The sequence below is a fragment of the Pleurodeles waltl genome, chromosome 1_1 (genome assembly GCF_031143425.1).
Source record: "Pleurodeles waltl isolate 20211129_DDA chromosome 1_1, aPleWal1.hap1.20221129, whole genome shotgun sequence".
Lineage (NCBI taxonomy): Eukaryota > Metazoa > Chordata > Amphibia > Caudata > Salamandridae > Pleurodeles > Pleurodeles waltl.
In genome coordinates, this window is record NC_090436.1 from 956,585,996 (window position 1) to 956,609,203 (window position 23,208).

General features: G+C 47.0%; 1 protein-coding gene across 1 annotated transcript in view; it reads right to left on the reverse strand.

The window, feature by feature from the left end:
* Nucleotides 1-22,554: 22,554 nt before the first annotated feature.
* The window catches only part of BANK1 (B cell scaffold protein with ankyrin repeats 1), a 2,047,355-nt gene continuing 2,046,701 nt past the window's right edge, over nt 22,555-23,208 (reverse strand). Inside the window, exon 17 of the mRNA XM_069230214.1 lies at nt 22,555-22,723. The gene's annotated coding sequence lies outside the window, so the exon portion shown is untranslated. The remainder of the gene's footprint in view (nt 22,724-23,208) is intronic.

A 23,208-nucleotide genomic window follows, 5' to 3' on the forward strand; every position in this document is an offset into this window, starting at 1 on the left:
CCAGTACATCAAAGAGAAAGTTAAGAGGCACTGACTTTGGACTCTTGCTTGGTCTCATTACCTTCCCTTCCCCAAGTTTTGATAGTTTTCATTGTTGCATTGGGTTTTAGATAGGTTGGCATAGGTTAGTTAGTGCAGTGTTGCTTAGTTTTATGACCCTGGCGTTGAGTGATAAAGTGGCGGTAATAACGCCAACAGGCTGGTCGTAAGTCCCGCCAAATTATGACCATGGCAGTGATAACTCCCATAGACGGCCAATGTGCCACACCAACCACTAAGGCAGAAACAACACTCACCACGGCGGTAGCCAACAACAGCCAGGCAGAAGACAAAGTACCGCCCACCATATTAAGAAACAGCACACCACCACCTTTTCCGAGGCAGTATGAACGCCATCAAAAGCCTGGCGGAAACGCATCACCGAAGAGAAAATACTCACCATCGGAGACACAGGGAAGAACAACGCCACCATGGAACCTGAACTGCAAGTCTTTCTAATGATCTTCTACGTTATACTCCACCTGGAACACCAATGCCGATGAAGATGACAACGGTGAGTACAGCCGCCTAGCACACAAGGGAGGGTGGGAGGAAAACGAGAGTGACACACACACCAGACACACACACACCATACACACAACCAGCTGCACACGAAAAACAATTTGTCCCCGAAAAATGGCAGAATAATGCACGGAGAACAGGAATGGACTAAAGTGATTGTAATCAGATCAAATTCAAAATCAATAATTTGATTTGTCAATGAAACAGATATGTACACATGTACACAAAGGGACACTGCCCAGTCCGATATTCAAAGGGCCCACATGGCCACAGGGCACAGTCTAAGGCCCAACTCGAATCCTGACCACATCCAGATAGTACACTGCAGGGGCATCAGTTTGCAAATAGGCAGACACCTCGAGGGGGCACCTCAGCCGGGTGAGGGAACAAGCCCCCTGGTTCTGGAGGGGGCTCCACTCCCATTGTTCTGTCCTGGGGAGTTCAAGGCCACAGTCTCTCAGGTGAGTGACTTTCCCACTGGTTCTGGAGCGGGCAACGTGCCCATGTCTCTGTCCTGGCAAGTGCAAGGCCACAGTCTCTGGAGTGGGTGACTTGCCTACTGGTTCTGGAGGGGGCAACATGCCCATTTCTCTGTGCTGGGGAGTGCAAGGCAACAGTCTCCCAGGTGGGTGACTTTCCCACTGGTTCTGGAGGGGGCAACTAGCACAGCAGCCACTGGAGTGTGGCCTACGTGGCGTCTGCTGGCGGTGACGGCTGCCATGTGGTGGTGGATGGAGGAGTCTCCTGGGCAGCCTCTGCACTTTCTGATGGCTGCAGTGTGATGGTGGATGAAGGAACCTCCTGGGCAGCCTCTGCACTTTCTGATGGCTGCAGTGTGGTGGTGGATGGAGGAGGCTCCTGGGCAGCCTCTGCACTTTCTCATGGCTGCAATTCATCAGCTGGCGGTGGGGGCCCTATGACAGCTGGTGGTGGTGAAGGTGTCACCCCGAGAGCCTCCGCTGGAGTGGAGGGCTTAGTCTCCTCCAGTACATGGGGTGTGGACCCCTTACCCTTCCTGGCAGGGGTGGATGGGCTCTTCCCCTTATTTCCTGGTGGTGCAGGCTCCTTCCCCTTCTTTCCTGGTGGTGCAGGCTCCTTCTCCTTCATTCCTGGTGGTGCAGGCTCCTTCCTTTTCTTTCCTGATGGTGCTGGCTCCTTCCCCTTCTTTGATGGAGGTGTGGTATCTTTACCACCATGGGTATTTGGTGCTACCACTGTCCCCGTGGACTGTTTTGCTGAGGTGCTGGGCTGTGTCATTGGTACCCTTCTCATATTGGCAGGACGGGGGGAGAGGTAGGGAAGAGGTCAATCTGGGAAAGGAAAAGCTTTTTAGGGACGTTGGGGTGGGATTAGGGAGGAGTAATGGGAGTGGAGGTTGAGGGAGTGGTTGCTGGAGGTGTACGTCTGCTGGACTTGGGTGCAGGTGCATAGGCTGTATGCTGATATGAGGTGGATGGCTGTTGGGTGTCTGAGTGCTTGCAATTGTGTCCTTTCAGAGGGGGGAACAGACAGGGTGGAAGAGAACAAAGGGGACGCGTGTATGGCTGTTGGGGAGGTGTCTGCCAGTGAGCTGTGTGTCCTGCTTGGTGTGGAGATGCTGGTAGTGGATGTTGATGTAGTGCATGCAGGTGTGAGTGTGGATGTGACTGGGAGGGAGGTGGTGGAGGAGGAGGAGATGGAGACAGTGAAGGCAGTGGATGTTGTCTTGTCTGCAACTGTATGGTGTTTGCGTGAGTGCTTGTGGGATGAAGAGTGGTGCTCTATCTGCCTGGGTGTTGTCTTGTGTGCATGCTCGTCTGTATGTGTGTTTGGGATTGGTTGGGGTTGAGGAGAATGGGACTGGGAAGTGGGAGTTGGAGGGGGATGGTAGACACAGGGAGAATGGCTGCCATCAGACATCAGAGAGGATACCAGAGCCTGAATCAATCTTTGTTGGGCCGCCAATCCACTGTGGATGCCCTCCAGGAATGCATTGTATTGCTGCATCTGGGATGCCAGCCCCTGGATGGCATTCACAATGGTGACTGCCCTAGAGAGATGGATCTCAGGAGGTCAATAGCCTCCTCTCTTAGGGCAGAAGGGCTCACTGGGGCAAGGCCTGCAGTGCCTGGGGCGAAGGAGATGCCCACCCTCTTGGGTGAGCGGGCATGGGAAACTCGCTGAGGGGTTGCTGGGAGGGCAGTGCTTGTACAGGGGTGGCGGCTGTACCTGCAGCTGGGCTGGTCACAGAGGTGTCCGCCACCACCAGGGAGCTCCCATTGGAGGCATTCGTCGTGGTACTCCCCTCACCCTCCGTTCCACTGGTTCCCTCGGCGTCAGTGGATTCTGCCTCCTCGGTCATTTGGGATGCAGCTCCCTTTGTCGCCGGTGCCCCTGCTCCTCCGTCCAGATGATGCTAATGCACACAAGGACAGGATGACAAAACAAGAAAGGGGGGAGAAAGACAAAGGATACACTGGGTCAGTAACTGCACCAACACCACAGTTGGCATACATATCACCGTCACACACAGGGAACAGGCTTAAGCACTATGCATTGCACTACCAGGGATATAGCTAGTCACTAAGGCAAGATGAGGACAACACACCGCCAACTGCAGCACTCCTGGGACCCACAATGCCCTGCCTGAAATGGACTGCTAACAAGCTAGGTCACCTGTATCTGCAATACACCCATTACCCTTCAGATGACCCATGCTGCAATGTCTGGCCTGGCCTTAGGGGCATACACTGACACACATCTACCACCCGATACCCTCCCACCAGTCAAAATATGTATTGATACCCACTGTACTCACCCCCTGGTGGCTGCAGTGATGCCCTCAAGTGCCCATCCAGCTCAGGGTAGGCCACCGCCAGTATGCGGGCCATCTGGGGGGTCAGGGTCCGACGGGCACTCCTTCCTCTTTGGGAGGTCTTCCCCAGCTGGGCCTCCACAGTCTTCAGTGCCCAGTGTCTCAGGTCCTCCCACCGTTTCTGATAGTGGGTGCTCCGCCTGCCATAGACCCCCAGGGTCCGCACGCCCTTGGCGATGGTACACCCTAATCCCTTCTTTTGATGGGCGCTGAACTGCAGAGGCAATACAGACAGGAGAAGACCATCAAACAAACAGTCCAGCCTGTCACACAAATGGCCCACCATACCCGATCCCATCACCACTGGCACACAAATAGCCTAGGGCACAACACGTACACCACCAACACACTATCACAACACCCCCACCCACCCTTTTACGATGCTTGCACACACATCTCCATGCATCCTTAACACATGCATCATGACCAAAGTGTACTCACCTGTTGGTCTGGAGGCCCATACAACTGTCTGTTCTGGGCTAGGACCCCATCCACCAGTCACTCCAACTCCTCCGAAGTGAAGGCTGGGGCCCTTTCGCCGGTCACACGGGCCATGGTAGGTTCCAGACACAGGTCACAGTAGCACAGACAGTGTAGGTCTTGTCCTGTTAAAGGTCAGGAAACAAGTGAGGATTGAGATAGAAAATGGCGGTCAGGTCTGCGGCGGTGTACACTGTCACTGCTGGCGTAGATCCCCATTGGCCACTGTAGTCCTTAGAGCCCCATATTATCCAATGAGGAATTGCATGGCGGTGCAAGACCACCTTTCGCCACGACGCCCAACGTCGGAGGATTTTCCTCACTTCCACCTTTCCCTACAAACAGGACAGGCGGTCGCCATTTTGGGGGGGGGAGCAGGCATATCGACAATTGCTGTGTCACAGATTAGATTGGCACACACTTCGCCATTAACACTGTCCCAATACATAAGTGCACCATGTGGACTGCTGTTGTGGTTTGTTGTTCCAATTGTGACATCCTACTCACTCTTGTGTCCCTTAGATACCTACCGCTGTGGATGAATAGGAGGTGGAGACATACCCCGTGTACAGACCCCTAGTGGACTTGGCTACCCTGGAGGACAGGCACATTATCCTCACCTATAGACTGGACAGGGCCACAATCACAGAGCTGTGTGCCCAGTTGGAGCCAGACCTGATCTCATCTATCCGTCATCCGACTGTTATTCCCCCTCTTGTGCAAGTGCTATGAGTGCTCTATTTCCTGGCAACACTTTTTTCCCGAGTGACTGTGGGCTTGGCAGCAGGAATATCACAGCCAATGTTCTCAATCGTGCTGGCAAGACTGTTGTCTACCCTGGTAAAAAACATGTGCACCTGCAAAGCTTTCTCACAGGTGGAAGACTTGGCCACTGTGAAGGCCGGATTCTATCCCCAATATTATTGGCTCGATTGACGGGACACATTTGTCTCCCCCCACTCGCCAGAATGAACAGGTGTACAGGAATCGTAAGAGTTTCCACTCCATGAATGTGCAGATGATGTGCCTGGCGGACCAGTACATCTCCCACGTCAATGCTAAGTATCCTGGGTCAGTGCATGATGCCTTTATCCTGAGGAATAGCAGCATCCCAAATGTGATGGTCCAACTACAGAGGCACAGGGTGTGGCTAATAGGTGAGCCTGGGTCCCCACCCACTGTACATTAGTGTATGCCTCTGGTGTTAACCTCATAGGATAGTGTGTCTAAATGTTGCCCCTCAATACCTGCAGGTGACTCTGACTAACCAAACCTATCGTGGGTGCGGACTCCTGTGAGGAATGCCAGGACAAAGGCTGAAGAACGTTATAATGAGGCACATGTGCGAACCAGACGGATCATTGAGAGAACCTTTGGCCTTATGAAGGCCACGTTCAGGTGCCTTCGTCTGACAGGTGAATCCCTGTGCTACTCAACAGAGAAGGTCTGCCAGATGGTAGTGGCATGCTGCATGTTGCACAACCTGGCCCTCAGGCGCCATCTACCTTTTCTGCAGGAGGAGGAGACTGGAGATGCACCTGTGGCTGCAGGAGACCCTGTGACAGTGAGGATGAAGAGGCTGAAGATGAGGACAACAGAACATCAGTTATCCGTCAGTACTTCCAATGACACACAGGTGAGACGGTGCATCTTCACATTTCTATGACTATGTTGTATTCTACTTACTGTCACCTATGGTTTATCATTTTACAGATATTGCTGCTATAACAACTGTGTACTGATGTGCTGACTACAGCCAGCTACAGGTCATTATTTCTATGCTCGCACAATGTACAGTTCATTTGCAACGGATGTAACTGTTTCCATCAATACACTTTTTCAACTCATGACATTCAAATATTTGAATTGTGTTCAATGGTGTTTATTTTAGTGCTAACAAATTGAGTGAAAAGTGCAAAGGAATGGGGTGATGATGGAGGAAAGTCCAGGGTAGTGTTCTCGTCTGATTGTAGCACAGATGCAGTGTCCAAATGGCCATAGAAAGGGGAGCTACGGCAGTTCATGGTGGACAAGGTGACTGAGTGGGGCACAAGGGGCACAATTAGGAGAATCTCATTTCCTGGCGGTGATCTTGGCAAGTGGTTCACCTTCTGCAAGGGGGAGGGTTGCTGGGGGCCTGTGGGTCCTGTGGCGGGGTCTCCTGCCCACTAGTGGCAGCAGAAGTGGAGGGCTGGTCAATGGACTGGCTCGTGTTATAGGCCCTCCGGCGTGCTGTTGCCTCCCTCATGATGTTGGCCATGTCTGCCAGCACCCCTGCTATGGAGATCAGGGTAGTGTTAATGGCCTACCAGTCCTTCCTGATCCCCTTATACTATCCCTTCTGCAGCTGCCTGATCTGCACGTTTTCAAGGATCTGGCACATTGTGTCTTGGGAATGTTGGTAGGCTCCCAGGATCTCAGAGAGTGCCTCCTGGAGAGTTGGTTCTATGGTCCTGTCCTCCCCTGGCGCACAGCAGTCCTCCCAGTATTCCTGTTGGCCTGTGCCTCAGTCCCCTGAACGGTGTGCCCACTGCCACTGACTCCTGGTCCCTGATAGTCTTTGGGGTGAGGTGTGGACTGGGGTCCCTGTACAGGTGGGCACACAGCTGATTGACGTGTCCTGGGTACAGAGGTGTGGGTACGCTATGTGGGTGCTGTGGTGTTGGATCCTGATGGGCAAGCTCTGTGGTTGTCTGTGACTGGGCTTGGGTGACTTGCTATCCAGTGGTCCCTGATGGGCCAGGTAGGTCATCCAGATCCAGAAGTCCAGAGTTACTGTCATCACTGGGGGCATCTTCTGATGGGGGACTGGATAGTCGTGGCACATCCTCTCCACTGACATTGGCTGGGGTAACTGAGGGGATGTAAGTGATGTATTATGCTTCATGTGTATGACATTTGTACATCCCTGGCTTCCCCTCTATCGTTGGTGTTGCCCTGACACCTTTTGCTTGTGTACAGTGATGTATTGTGGTAATGTTACTTTCCCTATGTTGTGCATGCTTTAGTGATGGGTGTCCATGCAGGACTGGGAGGGTTGTCCGTGCATTGGAATAGCATGCAGGGCTTGGCATTGTGGTTAGTCATATGTGTGGGTGCAGTGCATGGGATGTAGTGGAGTGATGGGAGTGAGGGTGAGGGGGTATGATGGCATGCTGGTATGGGGGTGATAAGTAGTAAATGTTGACTTACCAGTGTCCAGTCCTCCGGCTACTCAAGCGAGTCCCTCAGGATGCAGTAATGCCAGTTCTTGCTCCTCCCATGCTGTGAGCTGTGGGGGAGGAGGCGGGGGCCCACCGCCAGTCCTCTGTATGGTGAGCTGGTGCCTTGCTGCAATGGAACGTACCTTCCCCCGTAGGTCATTCCACTTCTTCCTGATGTCGTCTCTTGTTCTTGGGTGCTGTCCTATGCATTCACCCTGTCCACGAATCTCCACCATAGCTCCATCTTCCTTGCAATGGATATCTGCTGTACCTGTGCTCCAAACAGCAGTGGCTCTACAATCACAATTTCCTCCACCATGACCCTTAACTCCTCCTCAGTGAAATGGGGGGTGCCTTTGTGGTGCCATGGGTGTTGTGTGTTGTGTGTTGGTGAGAGTGTGGGGAGTAATGTGGTGGGGTGTGTGATGTGAGGTGCGTGAGGAATGTATGGGTGTATGTGGTGTGTGTGTCTAGTTGTCTCTGTGCTGTTCGTGTCACTCTCCTGGCAGGAATTGTTGTTTGTAAATGGTTGTGGGTAATGTGGGTGTGTGTTTTATAGTGCTGTGGGTGGGTGGGTGTGGAGTGTGCATGGGTGTCAGGTGGGTGTTTTTGGTATTGCCAATGAAGTGTTGTTTTGAATGTGAGTGTCCATTCTGGGTAAGGTGGTATGTCCCGCCAATGGTTTACTGCCGTTGAATGTCCACAGTGGTGATTTGTGGGCCGTAATGTGGGTGGCATTGTTTTGTTGGCGTAAAGGTATGGGTGTCGGTACCGCCACTTCATCACTGACCTTTGGGCTGGCAAATTTGTTTATGTGGCTGTATTCTGTCTGATTGGTGTGTGTGTTTCATAATATGGTGAACGGATATTCCCCACCGTGGCAGTATGTTGGAGGCCTTCAGCGTGGCAGTAGGCGGCATTTACTGGCAATGTCATAATGAAGGCCTCAGTTTGTACAGTTAGGGGGTGGATTTTGGGGTTTTTACTCTTTTTTTTTTTTTAAAGGGGATTGGGTTATGTTCTTCGGTATATGTTTAGAAAAATAAAAAAAACTAAAGATTTAAAAACAATCTATCTATCTATCTATCTATCTATCTATCTATCTATATATATATATATATATATATATATATACACACATATACATATATATTTGTTTAGACAATATATTTGTTACTCAATGTTTAGCTGTAGTTACTGTTGTCCTTTTCGACTGATGTCTCTTAAGGGTGGTGCGGGGGTCAATGTTTATCATGTGGCTTTAAATGTATGGGATAAGTTAAGTTAAGTAAGCTGTAGGGATAAGTTATGATTAGATAGTATTAATTAGGTTAGTGTAAGTTAGTATGTACGTTAGCTAATTTTTAGGTAGGGATGTTTTGGCGTCTTTAAATCTTGTTCTTTGCTACAATATGGTCTCCATAATGATTATCTGTCTGGGTGGTATCATGTCTGCCCAGCTCAGGTTAGACAAATGCCTTTGGGTGTGCATATAGTAGTGATTTACGTGTGTGACTCTGTGTATCCCTTATGGCCAAGTACCTGTCAGGTTGGCAGAGGTAGGACATCAGCTACTCAAAATATTCTGCACTGTACGTGACACTCTGTGCATGGATACACATCCCAAAACAGGTTATCTAACACCAGTAATGGGTGTAAGTAAATAATGAGACATTCAGGGGCATATTTATAATGCCCTAGCACCACCTTTTGCCACATTAACATAACTATTTTTTACGTTAATGTGACCAAATGAGGCCGAAATCCCTCCGCCGTATTGACAGAGTGGTGCAATGCATGCATTCCCCCACTCTGTAACCCTTTGCACTACATTATGCATGCGCCAGGCATAATGTATGCAAAGGGGGCGTTCCCCCATTACAGGAGCCGGAAAAAGGGAGTAAGGAAATCTATGAGATCAAGAGCAGGCATTAAAAGGGGACTTGCATTCTTTAGAATGGGGCCCCATGTACTCTGCAGGAGTAGTGCCAATATTTTGGTGCTACTCCTGCAGGGTACATCGATAGCATCATGAGACATGATGCTATTGCCCCCTACCCTGAGCCATGGTGTGCTGTATTTTAAATACGGAGCACACATGGTGGCAGTAGGGGTGTGCAAGTTTGATTGGTTCTGCATTCTGTCCATCATTTGTGTTTGTTTGCTTTTGTTGCCCTAAGTGAGCCGGGTATGCCCAGACGTGGGTCCCAGGCACACCATTGCACTGGTTCAAGCTAGCCTCGCTGATGAAGGGTGATGCCCTTCATCCGGTCCCAGAATGCTTGTTTCCGGTCCAAGGAGGACCAAGCCTGGCAGTTTGGGCTGGATTGTTCCCTTGGGGAACAGGGTCAAGACGGATTTGCATGTGGATAGGTCGAAACTGGGGTGGCGTGCTGAACAAAAGAATTGATGGATTAAATCCACATCTGTGACTAGGGGTGAAAGTTTGATTGGTTCCACATTCCATCCATCATTTGTGTTTGTTTGCTTTGGTCACCCTAAGTGAGCCAGGTATGCCCAGATGTGGGTCCTGGGCTCACCATGCCATTAGATTCAAGCTAGCCTGGCTGATGAAGGGTAATATTCTGAAAGCAGTCCCAGGATGCTTGCTTGCTGTCCAGGGAGGGTTTGGCCTGGCAGTTTGGGCTGGACTGTTGCCATGGAGAACAGGATCAATACTGATTTGCATATGGCTGGGTCCAAACTGGGGTGACATGGTGAGCAAAAGAATTGATGGATGAAACCTCAAAGTGTGAGTGGGGTGAATGTTTGATTGTTTCTGCATTCTGTCCAGCATTTGTTTTTGTTTGCTTGTGGGTAAATAATACATTGAGGGGCATACTTATAGTTCCCTAGTCCCACCTTGTGCCAAATTAATGTCATTTTTTTTTACATTAATGTGGCCCAACGAGGCTGAAATCGCTGTGCCACCAGCCACCAGCTATGTTGGCCAGGGAGTGCTGGAGTCCACATAGAGGAGAGTGGGTGCTTCTGATGGCAGCTGAGTTGTTCTTCTTTGGATTGAGGCACATCTGGACTAGATCTAGGCTGCCCATCATGGCCACCAACCTCATCCTCAGTTGATGTGCAGTTCCCGCTGGACTCCTACCACTGTTTTTTGGAAGAGAATGTCTGGGTCCTGGGAGTCCAGGGCTGTGGGTGAGCTGATTGGTGGTGTGTGTTGGGTGTTTGGGTGTTTGGTTGGGGCATGTGGAGACTATGCAATGATGTGTGTCCTCCCTGCGATGGGAGATGGTGTCCGGATGGCACCCAGGAGCATGGAGCGTGTCAACACTGATGGTCTGCAGCTGGTCATCCAAATTATCAGAGAAATCCAGGACAGGCAGCTCAGCAGGAGGTAAGCCATCATCCTCTGCAATCTGGTAGTGAAATGTCAATTTTGGACTGTAGTAGCTGTTACCATAAGTCAGCAGTTTGTAAATCCTGGTGCCTTAGTGACATGGTGCAGAGCCACACATCAAGGCCCTCCTTTACGGGGCCCCTAATTGCACATTGTGCCTCTAGAGTGTCATTTTTGTTTACGCTCCACTGGCAAAATCTTCCAGTCCCCAATTCCCAGACTGTTACACCCACCTTGCATGTCTTCTAATGGCCTGGTAATTATATGCCCCTCTTACACCTGACATTGCATGTAGTTGGCATTCCATGCGTATTGCTATGGTATTCCCATGCAACACATCTGTAACACACCCAGCTTCTGATGCCTTCCAAATTTCTCACTTCTGGGTTTTCTTCTGTTTTGTCCAACAACTCAAGGGTGGTGTAGGAGTGACAATAGGGTGTTTGAGATCTTTGTATGTCCTGTAAATGTAGTTGTTCAATGTGTGTTGCATTGTGCATCACGCATAATGTACACAACAACGGTGCATCAATCCTGATGCAACACTTTTCTTATGCCCCTCTGACCTAACACCACCATGGTACCACCATAATTACAATACGTTGCATCATGGCAGACATTTCCACAGTAGCCTCATGAGTTATGGCCCTATTGTGGTGCTTTGCTGCATTAGCACCGTAGAATATGGCACTAGTGCAGCAATGCACAAGGAGATGCTTTGTTACAATGAGTGCATCACTGGGACATCTGCCTTTGACAGGCCTTACAATTGACATAAAGAGATGGCACAGCACAATATTTGGGAATCAACTGGCCCATTTTTCTGCCCCCCCCCCCCACGTAGGGACGTCCCACTTGCATACATCATCTCTGACATAGGCATATTGTTTTGCAAGGATTTAGAAAGTGGTGCTAAACGTGCATTGTGCTACTTTGTTCAAATGGCAAAAGGGGAATGGGCACCTTCAGGCCAGATTGGCATCAATCTAAATGATGATGGTGTTGCACTAAGGCCTTGTAAATATGGCCTCTAGTGAGACAGTAAGACCACTTGTAGTTGATGTTATGCAGGAAGGTGTCCCTTAGTGCACAACCCCAACCATACCCACTATATAGGCGCCCTTGCAGCATGGTGACATGGCAGCTACTTATACAGCAGCATAGATGATGATTACAGACATGCCACATATATGGTGTATTATCACATTTGCGCCCATTCTCAGTGGTGCTGGGTGGCATATCCAAGTTCTTGCTGGCCCACCCTTCGCAACAGGCCTTGTACATGTTTCCCAATGAGGGTTACACATGAGCAGACGTTACAGTTGCCACAGTGAAGGGAAAGATGTGAGGGTTGAGGAATGTGGTTAGCCATTATTGTGCCCCCCTGCAGCCCGTTTGCATGCATAAAGTGGGTCCTATGCCTCTCCCTTCTGCCATTTGTTAGTTACCAGATTGCCCCCCACTGCAAAGTACCCTGCATTGGTGGTAGATCTTGAAAGGCTGCACTGCCCTATCCTGGGATTACTGTGACCACCTCCTGCAGGATGATGGCTGCCACCATCTCCTCCAGCTCCTTCTGGGGTGCTGGATTTCCACCTCTGGTCTGCAGTGCTGCCTTTTGGTTGCTGGCCAATTTCTCTTTAGTTCTGCGATTGCAATCTTTCCAGCACTTTTTGTAATGCGTCACAATCCTCTTCACCTCTGCCACACTTTTGACTTTATTGACTATTGACTGCCATAGAGCCTCCTTCAAACAAACACAAACAAACACATTTCTTAAGCGTACTACTCATCTGGGAGGGTCTCAAGGCACTGGGGGGGGGTTCTGCTCGAAAAGCTGTGTTTCGAGGTGCTTTCTGAAGGCTAGGAGGTCCTGGGTCTTGTGTAGGTTGGTGGGGAGTGTAGGAGGCTGGCCTGGCTTGTAGTGGGTACCAAGGGGAACTTACACTCTGTACCAGGTCCAGTTATCCCTTATTAGTGTAGAAGAGGTGTTTCTACCAGCTTAGGCTGATAGAAGGTAGCTATAGCAGAGCAGCTTAGGCTGAACTAGGAGACATGCAAAGCTCCCACTATACCACTGGTGCCATATGCAGTAATATCATAAGAAAACACAATACACAGATATACTAAAAATAAAGGTACTTTATTTTTATGACAATCTGCCAAAAGAATCTCAGTGAGTACCCTCAGTATGAGGATGCCAAATATACACAAGATATATGTACACAATACCAAAAATATGCAGTAATAGCAAAAGGAAGTAATGCAAGCAGTGTAAAGTTACAGTAGATTGCAATAGGAGCACATAGGTATAGGGGCAACACAAACCATGTACTCCAAAAGTGGAATGCGAACCACTAATGGACCCCAAACCTATGTGAGCTTGTAGAGGGTTGCTGGGATTGTAAGAAAACAGTGAGGGTTAGAAAAATAGCCCACCCCAAGACCCTGAAAGGTAGTTGTAAAGTGCACCTACAACCCCCAGAGAGCACAGAAGTCATGATAGGGGGATTCTGCAAGGTAGACCAACACCAGCAAAGCATCAACAGTGGATTTCTGGACCTGAGCACCTGTGAAACAAGGGGACCAAGTCCAAGAGTTGCGACATGGCGAGAGAGGGCAGATGGCCAGGAAATGCCAGCTGAGGGTGCAAGGAAGCTGCCACCGGGTGGAGGAAGCTTGTTGTTCTGCAAGAATGAAGAGGACTAGGAACTTCCCCTTTGGAGGATAGATGTCCCACGTTGTGAAGAAACTTGCAGAGGTGTTCCCACGCAGAAAGACCGCAAAAGAGCCTTGCTAGCTGCAAGGGTTGGGGTTAGGGATTTTGGATGCTGCTGTGGCCCAGGAGGGACCAGGATGTCGCCACTTGGATGAGGAGACAGAGGGGGAGCCCAGCAAGTCAGGGAGCCCTCACAGAAGCAGGCAGCACCCGCAGAAGTACCAGAACAGGCACTTGGAAGAGGAGTGAACAGGAGTCTACCCAAAGTCAGAAAAGGGAGTCCCACGACGCCGGAGGACAACTCAGAAGGTTGTGCACTGCAGGTTAGAGTGTTGGGGACCCAGGCTTGGCTGTGCACGAAGGAAATCCTGGAAGAGTGCACAGGAGCCGGAGCAGCTGCAAATCACGCAATACCCAGCAATGCAGTCTAGCGTGGGGAGGCAAGGACTTACCTCCACCAAACTTGGACTGAAGAGTCACTGGACTGTGGAAGTCACTTGGACAGAGTTGCTGAGTTTCAGGGACCATGCTTGTCGTGCTGAGAGGGGACCCAGAGGACTGGTGATGCAGTCTTTTGTTGCCTGCGGTTACAGAGGGAAGATTCCGTCAACCCACTGGAGAATTCTTCAGAGCTCCTGGTACAAGAAGGAGGCAGGCTACCTCTGGAGCATGCACAAACAGGAAACAGGCGAGAAAGCCGGCAGGATGAAGCGATACAAGGTTGCAGTAGTCGTCTTTGCTACTTTGTTGCGGTTTTGCAGGCGTCCTGAGCAGTCAGCGGTCGATCCTTTGGCAGAAGGTGAAGAGAGAAGTGCAGAGGAACTCTGGTGAGCTTGTGCATTCGGTATCTGAAGAATTCCCCAAAGCAGAGACCGTAAAAAGCCAGAAAAGGAGGTTTGGCTACCTAGGAAGGAGGATAGGCTAGTAACACAGGTAAGAGCCTATCAGAAGGAGTCTCTGACGTCACCTGCTGGCCCTGGCCACTCAGAGCAGTCCAGTGTGCCAGCACACCTCTGAATCCAAGATGGCAGAGGTCTGGGGCAAGCTGGAGGAGCTCTGGGCACCTCCCCTGGGAGGTGCAGGTCAGGGGAGTGGTCACTCCCCTTTCCTTTGTCCAGTTTCGCGCCAGAGCAGGGCTGGGGGATCCCTGAACCGGTGTAGACTGGCTTATGCAGAGATGGGCACCATCTGTGCCCATCAAAGCATTTCCAGAGGCTGGGGGAGGCTACTCCTCACCAGCCCTGACACCTATTTCCAAAGGGAGAGGGTGTAACACCCTCTCTCTGAGGAAGGCCTTTGTTCTGCCTTCCTGAGCCAGGCCTGGCTGGACCCCCCCAGGAGGGCAGAAACCTGTCTGAGGGGTTGGCAGCAGCAGCAGCTGCAGTGAAACCCCGGGAAAGGTAGTTTGGCAGTACCCGGGTGCTGTGCTAGAGACCCGGGGGATCATGGAATTGTCCCCCCAATGCCAGAATGGCATTGGGGGGACAATTCCATGATCCTAGACATATTACATGGCCATGTTCGGAGTTACCATTGTGACGCTGTACATAGATAGAGACCTATGTGCAGTGCATGCGTGTAATGGTGTCTCCGCACTCACAAAGTTTGGGGAATTTGCCCTGAACGATGTGGGGGCACCTTGGCTAGTGCCAGGGTGCCCACATACTAAGTAACTTTGCACCCAGGTGAAGGTTAGACATAGAGGTGACTTATAAGTTACTTAAGTGCAGTGGTAAATGGCTGTGAAATAACGTGGACATTATTTCACTCAGGCTGCACTGGCAGGCCTGTGTAAGACTTGTCAGATCTCCCTATTGGTGGCAAAAGAAATGCTGCAGCCCATAGGGATCTCCTGGAACCCCAATACCCCGGGTACCTCAGTACCATATACTAGGGAATTATAAGGGTGTTCCAGTATGCCAATGTGAATTGGTGAAATTGGTCACTAGTCTGTTAGTGACAATTTAGAAAGCAGAGAGAGCATAACCACTGTTGTTCTGGTTAGCAGAGCCTCAGTGAGACAGTTAGTCATCACACAGGGAACACATACAGGGCACACTTATGAGCACTGGGGCCCTGGCTGGCAGGGTCCCAGTGACACATACACTAAAACAACATATATACAGTGAAATATGGGGGTAACATGCCAGGCAAGATGGTAATTTCCTACAGGGAGGGAGTTCCAGGTTTTGGTGGCAAGGTGAGAGAAGGATCTGCCACTGGAGGTGGTGCGTTGGATGCGGGGGACTGTAGCGAGGGCGAGGTTGGTGGGGCGGAGCTGTCGAGTTGGTTTGTGGAAGTTGATTCATTCGTTGAGGTAGGCCGGTCCGGTGTCTTGGAGAGCCTTGTGAGCGTGGACCAGGATTTTGAAAATGATCCTTTTGTTGATGGGCAGCCAGTGTAGTGATCTGAGGTGGGCGGAGATGTGTTCATGGCTAGGGAGGTTGAGGATGAGACATGCGGCTGTGTTCTGGATTCGCTGGAGTTTTCTCTGAAGCTTGGCTGTGGTCCCTGAATTGCCGTAGTCCAGTCTGCTGCTTATGAAGGCGTGGCTGACCGTTCTTCTTGTTTCTAAAGGAATCCATTTGAAAGTCTTGCATAGCATGCGAAGGGTGTTGAAGCAGGAGGAAGATATGGCGTTGGTTTGCTGAGTTATGGAGAGAGATGAGTCCAGTGTGATGCCGATATTGCGTTCGTGGGTGGTGGGTGTTGGGGGTGGTCCAAGGGTGGTGGGCCAACAAGAGTTGTTCTATGCTGTCTTGTTGGGACCGAAGATGATGATCTCAGTTTTTTCTGAGTTCAATTTGAGGTGGCTTGCTGTCATCCAGTTAGCGATGGCGAGGAGTCCGGCGTGTAGGTTATTCTTGGTGGTAGATGGGTTCCTCGTGAGGATGTTGATGAGCTGGGTGTCATCAGCATATGAAATGACGGTGAGGCCGTGGGGGCGGATGATGTTGGTGAGAGGAGTCCTGTAGATATTAAAAAGGGTGGGTCTGATGGAGGATCCTTGGGGAACCCCACAGATGGTCTTGGTGGCTGTAGACCGGAAAGGAGGGAGGCAAACTCTTTGCGTTCATTCGGAGAGGAAGGAGGTGAGCCAGTCCAGGGCTTTGTGGCGAATTCCGACGTCGAAGAGGTGTGTGCGGAGGGTTTGGTGGCATACGGTTTTGAAAGCTGCGGAGAGGTCTAGGAGGATGAGGGCGACGGTTTTGCGCTTGTCCAATCTGGTCTTGATGACGTCTGTACAGGAGATGAGAGCGGTCTTTGTGTTGTGGTTTTTGTGGAATCTGGGAGACGTCAAGTATGGTGTTGTCTTCTAGGAAGCAAGACAGTTGTATGTTTACTGTCTTCTTTAATGACCTTTGCAGGGAAGGGGATTAGAGAGAAGGGGGGGTAGTTTGTGAGGTCTTCAGGGTCTGCTTTGGGTCTTTTGAGAAGAGCGTTGACTTCGGCTTGTTTCCAAATATCTGGGAAGGTTGCGGTCTCGAAGGAACTGTTGATGATGCCCGGGAACTGGGGAGCGATGATTTGGATGGCCTTGTTGAAGATGTGGTGGGGTCAAGGTTCTGTTGGGGAGCCTCAGTGGATGGAGCTCATGGTTTTGCCGATTTCTTCGTCGTTGGAGGTGGTCCAGATGTTCAGTAGGTTGGTGCAGCAGGGTGCTGTTGTGTTGGTTGTGTCGGTGGTGGTGATGGTGGGTGATGACGATGTGAAGCTGTCATGTATGTCTGCAATCTTGCGGTCTTCCTACCTATTGGTAATTTAGCAGTGACAAAGAGCTGGTGCTGGTGCTCTGTCACCTCTCTGACCAATATGTTATTTTCCTCCTGACTGAACCTACACTTCCTCTTCCTGAGCTGGGTGTCAGGCTTCTCCTGGGAGCCTGTCTGGACATCCTAGCTTGTACTGGGCTGATTAGGGTCTCTCCTTCCTGCATTCTCCATCTTGGGTCCTTGTGGTTTCTGTTTGGCATTTTCATGGGCTTTGTTTGACGCTTTTAATGCAAGAATGGGGCTAGCACGATTAGCGTCAAGTAACGTGCCGCAAATCATGCTAGCACCACTTTTGCAGCATTAGCGTAATTTTTCTTAACATCATGTCACAAACGTTAGCGTATTTTTTTTTTTACACAAGCCTTTTCTTAGCGCCATGGTGCACAGTTTTATAAATAAGGCGCACATATGGAGCTAAGCAAAGTCATTATGTGGCATTAAAACATTTTGACGCACAACTGCTCTAGCCCAATTGTGCATAATTTTTCAGGAATTTGGCCCTTAATTCATTTAAACAAGAACAGGAAGAATTTGTTTCAGTGCTCAGAATACTCACAGATAAATGAAACTTTGGGGGATCATTGGATACATATGTAAAGGATCAATTTGTTTACAGTTGTAACTCAAAAAAGATGCAAGAACATTTACTCAGCTTTCGTGACCCCTCCCTGGCAGAAGTTTTAGATATGGCTAAACCAATTGAAGGTCCAGTTATATATAGTAAATATATATCAACGTAATCTTCTTCTTTGAATACGGTACAAATTGGAGAATTTGTTAATTCATTATCAAACAAGGAGAAAAAACTCGAAGTGTGTTCAGAAGAAAACAGGTACATTTTGTTTCAAGTGTGGTCATAGACCACACATTAGTAATAATGTCACAAAATTGGGCATTTCCAAAGGGTTTGTAGAAGTAATAGAGATGCTGTTCGAATAAGCTCTATAGACCTACCCTCACTCACAGATGATTGAACTGAGGATCTGTCTAGAGCAGTGCTAACTCTCAATGCAGATTCCGAACAATTGAAACGTATTTCAGGTCCATTTGTGGATGGTTACGTAGGCTTTGTCAAATGTATAACATGATGGCTGATTCAGGTTTGCCTATCACATCATATCAGACACTTTGTATAATCGAATATGGAGTGAAACTACACCATTGCTGACACCTGATGTATTTCCAAAAGCTTATGGGGACCAAGATATTCGCATGATTGTTTTTTTCAAGGATAAGTTGTCATGTTTAGGAAGAGAAACAATCACAAAAGTATATGTAGTAGAGAAAGGAAAACACATAATAGGTTGATCTAGCAAGATTGGGCCTAATGCTTGTTTCTGGCTCATCAACTCCAGTTATTGTAAATAATGCATATATAGCTTCAGGAGTTGATAATATTGACAATGTATACAAGACTTACTGCAAAACTTCCAGAAGTATTCAGTTACAAACCTGAAACTATCAAAAAGTTTGAACACAAAATTAAACTTCAGAAAAATGCCATTTCAAGTTCTTATGAATTGAAGCCAGTTCCACTATCAGTAAAGCCATAACTCAAAGTTCTTCTTGATAAATTACCTAAAGAATGAATAATTACTCAAACAGATTTCTTTGAATGGGTAAGCCCTATCATTTTAGCAAGGAAAAAGGGCAGGGACATTAGCCTCTGTGTGCATTTGTGCACTTTTAATAAAAATTTGGTCATAGACGGTCATCCCCTTCCTAGGATAAATGACTAATTAACAAACATAAGTGGGGCTACATATTTTTCATTGTTAGATCTACGATCAGCATATCATCAGATACCTCTTGCTGCAGATTCACAAGACCTGACAACTTTTGCCACTCCATTTGGAGCTTTGAAGTTTCTACATCTACCTTTTGGTCTTGCATCTGCAGCGAGCGTGTTCCAAAACTTTATGGACACCATTTTGAGAAATAATCCTGATACTCAAGCCTACCAGGATGATGTCTTGATTTTTGCACACAATATTGTAGAACACAAAGTCTCAATAGGGTATTAGAAGTTTCTAAAGAGGTCGGCATCACTCCAGTAAAATATTGCCTGCTAAAACAAGAACTGGACTACTTGGATCATCACATTTCAAGTAATGGTATAAAACCCAAATTCTCTTTAATTCAGGCCACAAAGGAAGTCGCCCCAAAGAAAGTCAAAGATACCTTGAGATCTTTCTTAGGTACGAGTGAATAATATGCAAGGCTTATTAAAGGTTATGCATTCTTGGTTCAACCTCTTCGCAGATTATTACAAAAAAGTGTACATTATAACTGGGATGATGCTGCCAACCATTCTTTTGAAACAGTAAAGAAAATGATTATACACACCCTAGCGCTGTCCACATTTAAATCTGATGCTAAGTGCATTTTGACAGTAGACACAAGTCAGTTTTGGTTTAGGCATGGTACTTTTGCAGATTTATGATGGTGAGGAACACACTGTTGTCTTTGCCTCCCGCTCATTAAAAATTCCAGAAATACATTAAAGCATGATTGAGAGGGAAGCATTGGCCTGTTCCTGAGCAATGACAAAATGTAAAACATTTTGTGGGTAATGCCTTTTGACAAGTCACAAGCCTCTGATACATATTCTAAATAGAAACGGATCATGAAAAGTATCAGCCAGGTTGGTAAGGCTTCTTTCTCCTTTACAACAGTATAACTTGAAAATGGATCATATACCTGGTGGATACAACTCAAGGGCAGACTTTCTATCTAGAATGCCATTACAAAGAGTGTAACTTAAAGAAATTGGTGATGACGCTGAGTCTGTGTAGCCACTCTGAATGAGATTGTGAATTCTGCAGGTTTCACATCTCGTGAGGAGTAGTCTTCTGCTACAGAAAATGATAATGTGCTAAAGAGCTAAAGAAGATTATGCATTTTGTCAGACAAGGGTGGCCTAAGGAAAAAAAATGTAGAAATTCCATCAAACTTTTCTTCCATATTGAAAGTGAATAGATAACAATGTATCGTTTTGCAAGATGTAGTGATTCCTCCTTCTTCAATTAGACCTAAACGTACTGAGACAGCACACCAAGGACATCTGGGAGTAGGTGCCACTTGCAAGAATATTAAACAATACTTCTGGTGGCCCTCCTTAGATGCACAAGTGACGAATTGGATATCATCATGTGACACTTTCTTCCTTTCAAACAAACATTGGTCTACAAATCAAACACCTTTGCACCCAGCGTTCATTCCAGAGGAAGCATGGTCCAAGGTTGTCTTTGATTTTGCAGGGCCTTTTGAAACTTGACCATTAGATAAATTATTTTTGAAAGTTTTGATAGATTACTTTTCAAACTGTTTTTTTTTTTTAATTCAGCTCTGCAACCAGTACAAACATGGGCTCAGACTTATACTTATTTCCACCGCATTTGCAACATTTTTTTACGCAAAAGCGGCGCAAGCTTACAAAATACAATTATATTTTGTAAGATTGCGCCGCTTTTCTGTCAAAAAATGATGTAAATGCGGCGCAAAAAAAGTATAAAAATGGGCCATGGTTCTCAAATTTTTTAAAAATGTTTTTGAAACAGACGGTCCACCTAAAGAATTAGTTACTGATAATGGTGCACATTTTACGTCTTTGCAAAGGAGGGACTTTATTACAGAACTAGACATCAAGCTTTTAAAAGTAGCTCTTTACTCACCAACATTTAATGGTTTGGTAGAAAGAATGAACAGGTTTCTTAAAGAAGTTATACCGACTGCTTTGGAAAATAGACTTCCTGTGGAAGAACTTCTTAGGAGGAACATCTGGGCATATGATATCACTCCAAATTCAAATACTGGCATTTCGTCTTTCTGTTTGTTAAGAAGAAGGCAACCAAAGTCGAATGCATGTCCTGACTGGAATAAAGAACTGATGCCTAAGAATATAAATCACCAATGCAAAATTGATAAGATAGTCAATCACAGAGTAGCTAAACACCAGAATGAACAAAATACATTACATCACAAGTTGCATAGAGTAAAGGATATGAAGTTCAAGGAAACAGATTGGGTTTTGATCAAACACCCTTGTAGAGTAAAAAAAATGGGAATCACTGTACTATGATCCAGTTCAAATCAGTAAAAATGCCAAAGGTTCAGTCAGTACTGTTAGAGAAAAAAGGGTGGTAGGGTAAGGGAGACCTTATAAATGTTTCACCTGAACAAGTAATTAAGATTCGTTTGTATAAAACTCATACAATGAGAGCAGATCTTGATGGCTGTCTCCTTGATGACAAGGACTGAACTTTAAGGTTACTCAATCCATTGTCAATGAATCTCACACTAATTTGGGTTCTGATGTTAATGAAGAGAGATCACTGTTGTGTTCTGAATTGCAGGTTGAATATGATTTTGGTATGAACTCAGAAATGAATAATCCGGAATATGACATAAAAACATTGTGACACAATGTATCTATGCCAGTGAAATGCAAAAACTTTCTTTACATTGAAATATCGTTATGCTCTTTTATATTCATATATATATATATATATACATATATATATATATAGGGATATGATGTAGTGATGGTATACATAGTAATAAATGTAGTTGTTCTTTGTGTTTACTAGGTTAATAGTTCTATGTTTAACAACAAGTAGAGTTTGAATTTTATATTTGAATATGTGTTTAGGTTTGAGCAGCTGCACGCTGTGGTTCCATCTCCATGGTAGCCAGCCACAGGTGGATCATCTCTGGCTTGCACTCCGTGGAGGTGAGACCAGCGAGGTGTGAGCTCTTTTGCTTCAATGAACTTGAAGATTACCTGTTACACTACAACTTCGGCCTGCACTTAATTAACTCTACACTGAATCAAACAAATATGTTTTTTTTTTAACTTGGGTTTTGACAGAAGAGCTGTCAAACAGACCTATTGTCGCTAATATATTTACAGTGGCCTGTCGGTCTGCATGATTCAACTACTGGCTTCCTTTGACCTGCCCTTTTCAGCCACTGACTTGGTGCTTTCTCCCTTCAGTTTCAAGTCTTGACTAAGACCAGTGGAGTATTTCTCTTTCATCCAACCTGCACCATTATGTTTCAAATAGATTGAACTGCAGGATGGATTATGTTCCAATAAACTACACACTCCACAACTTTTCCTCAATGTTGGTTGTCCGCTTTGTGTGTTTCCTCTCGCTCCTTTTCTGTGTCTCACTGCTCCTTTCTTCTTCAGCTCCAGTTTACCAATTATCATGCTCCGCCTCTTTTAGATGTCTATAGTTTCAATGAAATAAGGCTTGGTTTCCATGTTTTAGCCCATTAAACCTGGGCATATTGCTTTGCCAATGCTTGTTCTTCGCTTATATAACCATTCCATAATTTGCATAAAGTTTATGACCTGAATGACATGTAGTTTGACATGCAGTTGCAAATATCTTCTCTTCCCCTACCATCATATATCTAGTTGTTTCAGCGTTTTCAACAAACCCATTATAAAGGACGATAGAGCAGATGTCAAAATAAAACTCAGAAAAGTAAAACCACCTAGTCATAGGCTGCCTAAGTGAGATGCAAGAAACGTGTGGAAATACGTTACAAACAGGAAAGGATGCATTAAAATGATGATGGATGCAATGTCATAGTTAAGATCCCAGGCATGATCAAAGACCATGTTTATTTTGCAATTTCAATATACAGTTTCAGTGTTGTTTTCCAGTGTCTGTGACAAAATGGGTTCGCTGCTACGGAAATCATTCTTTGACAGTTCATGTGTTTTCCAGCTGCATGCAGAGGGTTTCTCGGCCTCAGCATCTAAGAAACAAAACAAAGGAGGCAAATTAATGTCAACACTGCTATATTTTCAGAATCAAAATGCGCATTATGCATCTTTCACAAATAATCCGATTCTGCATAAATATAGACCCAATCTCTAGGTACAGCCTGAGAGTCTGGACTGTATTACATAGAGATCACTTCATTAAAATGGCAGAGGAAACGGAAGTAATGCACCCAATGACATCACAGGATTTCCCTAATCCAGCCCTTAACCTTCAAGTTTCTTACTGGCTGATGAGACCCTAGTGGAAGGGAAAGACGTGCAAACCACAGAAAGTTAGCATGATTCTAAGACAGGGAGACAGATAATTTTGCTTTGAGGAAGGGACAGGAATTACTTAATCGTCAGAGCTCACCAACTCAAAAATACAGTAATTGGCTTACTAAGGTGACCTTTACACACAGAATTACTTGATGCCAGGGGCTTCTATCTAATCCTGCAATGGATTACATAAAAACGT